The sequence below is a fragment of the Sceloporus undulatus genome, chromosome 6 (assembly GCF_019175285.1).
Source record: "Sceloporus undulatus isolate JIND9_A2432 ecotype Alabama chromosome 6, SceUnd_v1.1, whole genome shotgun sequence".
NCBI lineage: Eukaryota > Metazoa > Chordata > Lepidosauria > Squamata > Phrynosomatidae > Sceloporus > Sceloporus undulatus.
In genome coordinates this window covers 63,358,757-63,368,370 of record NC_056527.1, presented here as the reverse complement: position 1 = coordinate 63,368,370, position 9,614 = coordinate 63,358,757, and positions in this window count along the sequence as shown.

Below are 9,614 nucleotides of genomic sequence, written 5' to 3'. Positions count from 1 at the left end.
ATTTTCTGTTTTTGAATGAATAAAAATGAAACAATTAAGGCCAACATTCTGCTGGGTTACTATGAGTGCCAACATAAAAATAATTGCACAAATGGTTATGGTTTTTCAGAGGTTGTCCATAATGCATCTGACTGTTCTGCAGGGAGAGGTGTGACTTTAGTGGCTTTAGAACAGTGATTCCCAAACTGAGCAATATGCCCCTCCAGGGGGCAATGGAAAGATCTGGGGAGGGTGCGTTGAGGGGAAAGGGGGCAACAGGGGGGCTTCAGTCAAAGTATTGGTGTGTAAGAAAGACAAGCAGAACTAGCAGCCTTTAGGATCATGGTGGGGTTGAGGGTTGCATGAAACAGTCCCCCTTAAAACCACAATGCAGCCTCGCCGATCGCTGCGTGTGGTGGTGCCTCCTGCTTTTCACCTGTCTTTCTGAGCTCACTCCCTTCACCACATCTTTTGCTAGTAGTGGTGGTGGCAATTGGGAAACTTGCAAGGCTTGGGTGCCAGGCATTACTTTTGAAGCCCGGAATGGCGCCATTTGGAGATAGACTGAATGACTAAATCAAGGAATTAGAGCATGTGGTGGCAGGGAAGAAGCGACCACAGAAAGAGAGCTTTCAAATTTGTGGGTCTTGCTGGGACTTGGCTGCAAGACTGGAGCTGCATTGCTGCTTCTGCTTTCTTTCATCAGACAGGCTGAGAGAAGAGGCAGCAGAAGAAACAATGATGGTGTATATGCTTGTGAGGAAACAATGATGGTATATGTGTGTCAATCCCGACTCATGGCAACCCTTTGGATGAAACATCTTCAGATCCCCCTGTCTTCCACTGCTCTACTCAGGTCCTGCAAATTCAGGCCTGTGACCTCTCTGATTGAGTCCATCCACCTGGCACGTGGTTTTCCTCTCTTTCTGTTCCCCTTTACCTTTCCTAGAGTCATGCCTTCTCATTCTCAGCTGTTGCTCCCAGACTCTGGAATGGCCTGTCGGATGAGATCCGTCAGATTACCACCTTGGAAACCTTTAAGAACGCTCTCTTAAGACGGATCTCTTCCGGCAGGCCTTTCCAGACCAGACCACCTCTGCTTACCTGCCTCCCTCTCCTCCTCTCTACCTTTTTCTTCTTTTTTTTCCATCCTCATCTCTATCCTATTCGCACCCTGCTACAAAATCTCTTATTTATTTTAATTGTTATTTTATATGATTGTTTTTAATGTCCCTTTGGTTTAATCCTTTTTTAAAGCGTTACTTATGCTTTTATAACTGGGGGGAGGGATAGGGATTTGGGTATTTTTAATGTATACCTTTTTAACTGTATTTGTTTTAATGCTGTAATCTGCTTGGATTCCCTGCAATTAAGCAAAATAATAATAATAATAATAATAATAATAATAATAATAATAATAATGTGATCAAAGTATGACAACCTCAGTTTGATCATTTTGGCTTCCAGGAATATTTCAGGCTTATATAAGATACAGTACGCCCGTGTCATACGCAAGTGCATATATTGAAAGCTGCACCAGAAGAAGCCACAGTGTGCCCTGGAAGGGATAATGGCACATGTGCCTGTGGCACACACGCCGCAGGCACGAACCTCATTATTTTTAATGGGGCTTGAGCATACGTGGAATTCCCCTAATGTGGGGGTCTGGAACGGATCCCCCATGTAAGGGAAGGGCCCACAGTATTTTATTTCTGTACATTTCTCAATAAAAGTTACTGTTTCTTTTATAGTGATTGTCTCTGACTGACTGGATTTTTATAACCTAGAAAAGAGAGAGAACTTGCTACCTATAATACTGAAACTGGTTTATGGAGATACAAGGGAGCCTAGGCCTTTTACATTTAAAGATAATGTTGAAAGGGTGAAGGTATGGCAAGTGATAGTGACAGGGGACCTTCTGAGGTTGGGAGATGGAATCAACCTAATTATTAAAGGAAGTCTCATCATGCTTTCTTTCTCAGTTTTCACTTGGAGGGTGAGTAGTTTATAAACTGGTAATCAGCAGGCAGAGTTATGGCCTTGGTGCCTGTTGTGCAGTGGTGGAATCCAGCATAACTATACGGACATATGTACACTCGACGAAACATATATGAGATCTCCACCTTAGTATTTATTTTGAAAGAATGGGCAGGTGTGATGGGACCACAGCACTGCCATACTCCTTTCCTTCTCCTGCCATTCTGGGGAAGCTGCCGACTGCTGTGTGATGAAAAGAATGCTGACATCTGGGCAGTTGATCAGTCACCTGGCAACAGGGAGATGTTGCCTGGTGAGGAGAAACGAAGCAGACTGAGTGCTGGGGCATTGTCTCAGCCTTGGAAGGGAGCTACAGAAGGAGGCAAGATCCAGCAACCCACCAAGATCTAAAAAGGCTTTCTCATATAGAATAGAATCATGGAGTTGGAAGAGACCTCAAGGGCCATCTAGTCCAACCCACTGCCATGAAGGAAGACAAAATCAAATGACCATCCAGGCTCTGTTTAGAAACCTCCTAAGAAGGAGACTCCACCACATTCTGAGGCAGCATATTCCATTGTCAAACAGCTCTTACTATCAGGAAATTCTTCTGAATGTTGAGGTGGAATCTCTTCCCCTGTAGTTTGAATCTATTGCTCCAGGTCCCATTCTCTGAAACTGCATAAATCAAACTTGGTTGTCCTCAGTATGACATCCTTTCAAATGTTTAAACAGGGCTATCCTATCACCTATTAACCTTCTCTTCCCCAGGCTAAGCATACCCAGCTCCCTAAGTTGCTTCTCATAGGGCACAGTTTCCAGACTTTTCAACATTTTGGTCACCCTCCTCTGGACACGCTGCATCTTGTCCACACCCTTTTTGAAACTGTGGTGCCCAGAACTGGACACAGTATTCCAAATGATGTGTGACCAAAGCAGAATAGAGTAGCACTATTACTTCTCTCAGTCTAGAAACTATAGCTCTGTTGATGCAGCCTAGAATTGCATTGGCTTTTCACCTGCTGCATCGCACTGTTGATTCATGTCCAACTGGTGGTCTGCTAGGACACTTGATTCCTTTCACATGCACTGTTGTCAAGCCAGGTATCAACCATCCTATATCTGTGCATTTCATTTTTACTGCCCAAGTGTAGTATCCTACCTTTCTCCCTGCTGAAATTCATTTTGTTAGTTTTAGCTCAGCTTTGTAATGTACAAAGATCATTTTTACCCTGTCCTCTGAGGTATTAGCTACCCCTCCTAATTTGGTGTCATCTGCAAATTTGATAAGCAAGCCCTCTATTCCTTCATCCAAGTCATTGGTGAAAATGCCTCAGGGAGAGGGAGAGCTCTTTAGCAGGTTTTCTACTAGGCTTAGTCTTCTGGCCTCATGAGCCCCAGGTTGCCTAGTTCATTTGCCTCCTGTGTAGTTCATGAAAGTGGAGTGAGATTCCCCTGTGTACTGGCAGGAGTTTATCTACCAACCCTGTAAAGACTCTGCAGTCTGGTTGAGACTGCAGAGTTGGTTCAACCAACTCTTGCAAATGACTGGCCAGTGGCCACTGTTTGGTGGGTCTCTAGGGCCTGAATCTGTACAAATTTATCTTTTTTACCAGATTGACCCTGCTGATACTGGAGCACAGGAGAAACCTGATCCTGTCCAGACTTAGAACTTTATCGCACCTGTTTTTTCCCCATTATGGGCACAGGAAGGGGATGCTTGTGTGTGTGCGTGGCCAAGAAAAAACGGATTTTATCACACACCAAAGTGTCCCCCAAAAGGCTCCATTCCAACACCCAGTGCCAAGCCGTCCACATTCAGTGCTGATGAGCGCTATTTTTGTCTGACGGTACTTTTCCATCAGACAAAAATGGTGCTCCTCAGCACTGAACGGGGATGGCTTGGCACTGGGTGCCAGAATGGGTTTTTTGGGGGATGCTTTGGTGTGTGATAAAATTAGTTTTTTCTTGGCCGCATATGCGCACGAACATCCCCTTCCCGTGCCCATAACGGGGGGAAAACAGGTGCAATAATGTTCTTATTCTCCTTTGGGCAGCTAACATGCCTGGTGCTAACTACAGACTGCTAGCCCTGCAGGCAGAAAGCCCAGACATGAACCAGGGGTTGGAAACCACAACCTTTAAGCTGGATCTAAAGAAACCTTTGTGAAGCATCATCAGTAAACTGTGGAGGTAGAGGTTTTGATATCCGACATCCGATGGAGGGGGAGTAGGTGCCACAACAGGTAGATGTCATTTTCTAATGTGAAGTTCTGCTTTCTTCCAGTTTAAAAACTGATTGTCTATAGCTATAGTTCACAAACTTAATTTCTCCTGTTTGTGTCTATCCTTTTTAAGTAGCATAATTACACTTTTGCTTATATTTGCTTGATCCTTGAGTGAATTTTTATTAGCACTTCATGAAAGGAAATTTGAATATTTATTGCCTTAAATTGCAAGGTGTTCTGTTGGTGCACAATACATGGAGGGGAAGGGAGCTGGTACCTGTTCCACCAGCTTGAACACTGGGCACTTTCTGTATTCCCCTCCTCAAACACCACTCATGAAAGCTTTCACCATCACTTCATTTCTTTCTTTGCTCAATTTTTTCCCCTGAAAGAAACTGCTTTCTGCTAGTCTCAGCAACTTCTTTCAACGATCACAAGCGTTTCAAAATGTAAATAGAAGAAAGGGGATGACAAGTAAATATTTCAACATCTTCAGGTTTCAGACAAATTTAACTTCCTATCCCTCAGTTTTTTTTTATTGTATTGTGTATATGTGTTTGTGTGATCTTTAATGAAGTACCCTCATGGTGGTACTTGACTATGTAGTTTCTGTTTGCTCCTTCCATCTCTGAAGGGACGAAACAACTGTTCCTATAACAAGCAGCCATGTTTTCTGTGCCAGCCACTGCGTGTTAATTACCACACAGCTGGTATCTTTGGCATCTGTCAAGTTCAAAGGCAATTTGTAGAACACAGTACTTTAAGCCACTCAATAGGAATTACTAGGAACAGTTTCCTCCACCTTCCATGGAAACCTTCTGTTTATTCATTTTCAGCTGGGGTTTTGTCTGTTTATTTAAAATTAAGAGGATTAAGTGAATCAATATGTGTGGTATATGTGTGCGTATCTTCACAAGTTTTTCAGCTTCAGCTCACAACACCTCCCCAAGGTTTCAGAACAGGTTGTTCTCAATTCATTCAATTCCATTTTCAAATCCCTGTTTTATATACATGTTCGTCCCTCCACATTTGCGGCTTTGACTTTTGTGGATTTGATTATTCACAGATTTTATTAATATGCTCTCTGTAGGAATAGCCAGATCCTCCAGTGCAACTCTATGGCCAACTTTAACCAAAAGTCTCACTGAAGGACCTAGAGATTCCTAGAGAGAACACTCCACTAGGCATTTGTTGTTCCTCCAGTGCAATTCTATGCCCAATGTCTGGCGGATGTGGCCCACAAAGTTGCACTGGAGGATGTAGAGATTCCTAGGGAGGTGTTGTCTTAGGTAACACCATAGTGTTTTTGTTATTTGCGGTTTCCCCACATTCAGTGAATGTGGAGGGATGAGTGTAGACTCTTTTTGCTGGGAAGCAAAGGTACAAATCCTCCTGGAATTACTATATGTGAAAGATATGCTGGAGGAAAAAAAAAATGAATTCACAGCATAAAGCTTCTTCTGTGGAATGATTTTGATGCTTCTGTATTTACACAGGTAAAGATACATTGTCAATTTAATATTAGGATACCATCAAAAGTTGTCATGTTTTTGGTATAGTCTTTAACCCCCATGCCAAATGGCACCACAAATAACTCCATGTTAATATCCTGATCTGTAAATAATGCAACAAAGGTAAAAATGTATATACAGTTTCTCCACCATACACAACATTCCCCCTTTTAACATGTTTAATGGACACTGTGTGTGTTCATCTGCTGGAGGAACTGAATTACCTCTGATGTCTACGTGGCAGCCAGACTGTTTTGACTGAAACCTCATCTATGAAAGAAGACTCTTGTTTGCATATCTGATGGCAGTATGTGGTGCTCAACACCTACAGAGCATGATGCTGACACAAATACACAAGATAAGAATATAAATGTTACCAGTCATTTCATAAATGAATCAATGGAATTATTGTGTTTGCTGTCTTGAGAACGACTGTTCCATTTAATAAAGGCACTTCTGATTATAAAGGCTTATTTTAGCCAGATGTTTTTTCAGTCAGAAATTAGTTGTCCCATAAAAATACTGGTCTGATGGGTGATTCTTTAGGAATGGTCATTTCTTTAATATGCCACATCTCTTGATTTTCCTATATCTGGTCCTGTGTTTATGAAAACAAAATAGTTTGCCAAAGAGGACGAGGAAATTCCCATGCTCAACTAATTCTCAGAGCTTTACCGCTATACCCAGGGACATAGCTAGGATTTTAGGAAGGGGGGGGGGTCCAGACTAAGTGCCACCATTATAATGGGGCTTGAGTGCAGCAGCGCAGCAGCACACACCATTCATTTTTCTAATGGAAGGGGGGGCAGACCCCAACCCACCCACCCCTTGGCTACGTCCCTGCTATACCACTTAAAGTTTTCCTGAGAAATTCAGACTTCTTGAGAAATTCAGTGTTATCTACCTACATAGGAGCCTGTGGCTTCACAAAGAAAGGAGACATGCTGGATTCCAAGGAAACATCTTCTCTGAATTGCAAATGGACACTAAATTTCCTTGACTTTGAAAATCTACCAGTGACCACAGGGCCAAAGGGAGAGGTGCCAGGCTGCAGATAGCCCTCCCAACCATCTGAACTAAGACTAGAAGCAGCAAATGTAAGCCTATGACTAACATCTTCTATTTCTTTCTCCTTTTTGCCTGATGAAGCCAGTGTGACTTTGAAAGCTTACAACATGCCATTGTGCATTTTGTCTGCTGTAGAAGATTTAAAAAACCTCAGCTTAATTTGTTATCATCTTTCTTTCTGGCACACATATTCTCCGTGGCCCCATACAGACAGGCCACAATAAAGCTGCTTCGAGTCACTTTGGAGGTATGCTATTTAAATGATGCATGCGTCCTAAGAGTCTGGAAGCTGCATCAAAGCCACGACGCTCCAGTCACATGGCTTTGGTGAAGCTCCTGGCTTCTTAGGACGCATGCATCATTTAAACAGCATACCTCTAAAGTGACCCAAAGCAGCTTTATTTTGGCCTGTCTGTATGGGCTCTAAGTCAGAAAACAGTACAAACTGGGATATACGATTCTTTTAGAGAGTCAGGCAGTTCTGTGGGATCATAAGATAAAATATTGAGAAATGATGTATTTTTGTAATTAGGATGACCAGATGAAAATGTGGACAGGGATCCCGTTTTTTAAACTCTGTAGAAGAGTGTCTCACAAAATGGTTGTTAAAGTCTCAGTTTGCTTTATTATCATAAAAAAGATAAGCGTGCCAGCAAAATCTAAAGTTCACGTTTTCCAAATTCAACAAATCTTCATCTTTTAAGGCAATCCACTCTTTTACCCATGATAAACAAGCAGCTTCAAAATATAATCTAAGGTTTGGCATGGCAAGCCCTCCTTTCTCTTTTGTGTCCTGGAGATATTTCATTCTTATCTTCACTTTTCTTCCCTTCCAGATGAATTTCAAGATTCCCTTTTGCCATTCTTTAAATAGCTTTTGGTTTTTAATAATTGGGATTGATTGAAATAAAAAAAAGAAATTTTGGTAGTATGCTCATTTTTATCACAGCTGTTCTTCCCATAAGAGAAAGATTCAAATTTTTCCAATTTTCTAGGTCGTTTTTAACACTTTGCCACAATTTGTCATAACTATTAGTAAATAGAAAGGACAGGCCTGCCCATCTTTGATTCACCAGTTCATGTGCTGAGGTTGACTTCATAAAACCATTTTTTGCAGATTTGGGGAGACAACAAAAACAGGAAAGTTTACTGAAGTCCTGGTGGACTACCACACATGGCTGGTAGGCTGTATCTGCATTGGCAGATACTGTTAGCAAATTCTAGAAACAAACATCATTGCTCATCCTGCTAAGAAAAAATACTATGTCTCTGGACATGCAAAAAGGACATTAAAGTTTTGAATACAATACTTTTAAAAAAACATTAATGCTCTGAATTCCCCAACCAAACACGATTACTGCAGTCCAAAACTGTAAAAAGCCTTTTCCAGGCTTTTTAAAAATGCTATCACAGCTTACTCTTTTAAAAAGCCACGTTCCCATGCCTGTAATACACAGAAAGAAAAGGTAAAGCTTTTCCTAGATTTAGAAAGAAAGTGGGTGCAGGGGAAAAAAGAAGAATCATCAGTGCTTAGGTATTAGATTTCCAGGAAGCCAATATGGGACACTTCCTCCAGGGGCAGAGAAAATAGAATAGACTGTGTTAGTAACTACTCTCCCTTCACACATATGGCACAGGGGAAACCAGATTAACTATGCAGCTCAGATCAAATCTTGGTTTACAGTAGGAATGAGGAAAGAACAGCTTGCAGGCTGCGCACAGCCACCTAGGGCTGTTTTTGAGGCCTCCAGGGCCTCCCAACATTTCCATTTTTAAAATGAAAACTTTTCCCTAGAATCCTTTGGGGTGTGTGTGTGTTTGTAATTTCATCATACTTTCCCTAATTTTGACCTTAACAGAGTAAAGAGCTGGGCCAAAACTAACAAATTTCAACAGGGAGAAATGTAAAGTACTACACATAGGCAGGAGAAATGAAATGAACAAATATAGGATGGGTGACACCTGGCTTGACAACCGTACACAAGAAAATGATCTAGAACACAAGCAAGATATAAATCAACAGTGTGATGCGGCAGCTAAAAAGGCCAATACAGTTTTAGGCTGCATCAATAAAAGTATAGTGTCTAGACCAAGAGAAGTAATAATGCCACTGTATTATGCTTTGTTCAGGCCCCACCTGGAATATTGTGTCCAGTTCTGGGCACCATAATTCAAGAAGGGTGTTGACAAGCTGGAGAGTTTCAAAAGGAGGGCAAACAAAATGGTAAAAGATTTGGAAATGATGCTATATGAGGAATGGCTTAGGGAGCTGGGATTGTTTAGCATGGAGAAGAGAAGGTTAAGACATAATTTGATAGTCATGTTTAAATATTTGAAAGGATATCATATTGAAGATGGAGCATGCTTGTTTTCTGCTGCCCTAGAGAAGCGGATGAGAAGCAATAGATTTAAATTACAGGAAAAGAGATTCTGGGAAGAACTTTCTGACAGAAAGAGCTGTTCGACAGTGGAACACACTCCTTCTTGGTGTGGTTGGGGTCTCCTTCTTTGGAGGTTTTTAAACAGAAGCTAGATGATCATCTGTTGTGAGTGCTTTGTTTGTGTCTTCCTGCATGACAGTGGGTTGGACTGAATGGCCCTTGTGGTCTCTTCCAACCCAATGATTCTGTTATCATACTACATTCTTAAAGTATTGCTATTCCACTTTAACTGCTCTGGCTGCCTCCTGTTGTATTCCGGAATTTGTAGTTCAGTGAGGCCTAAGAGCTCTCTGGCTGAATATTCTAAATGTCCCTCTCTAAACCTAAACCTAAATCCCTCCCTAAACCTATGATTCTCCCCTGGTGTTTAAAGCCCAAGAGAGGCCTTTTTCAACCTGGAGGAAAATAGA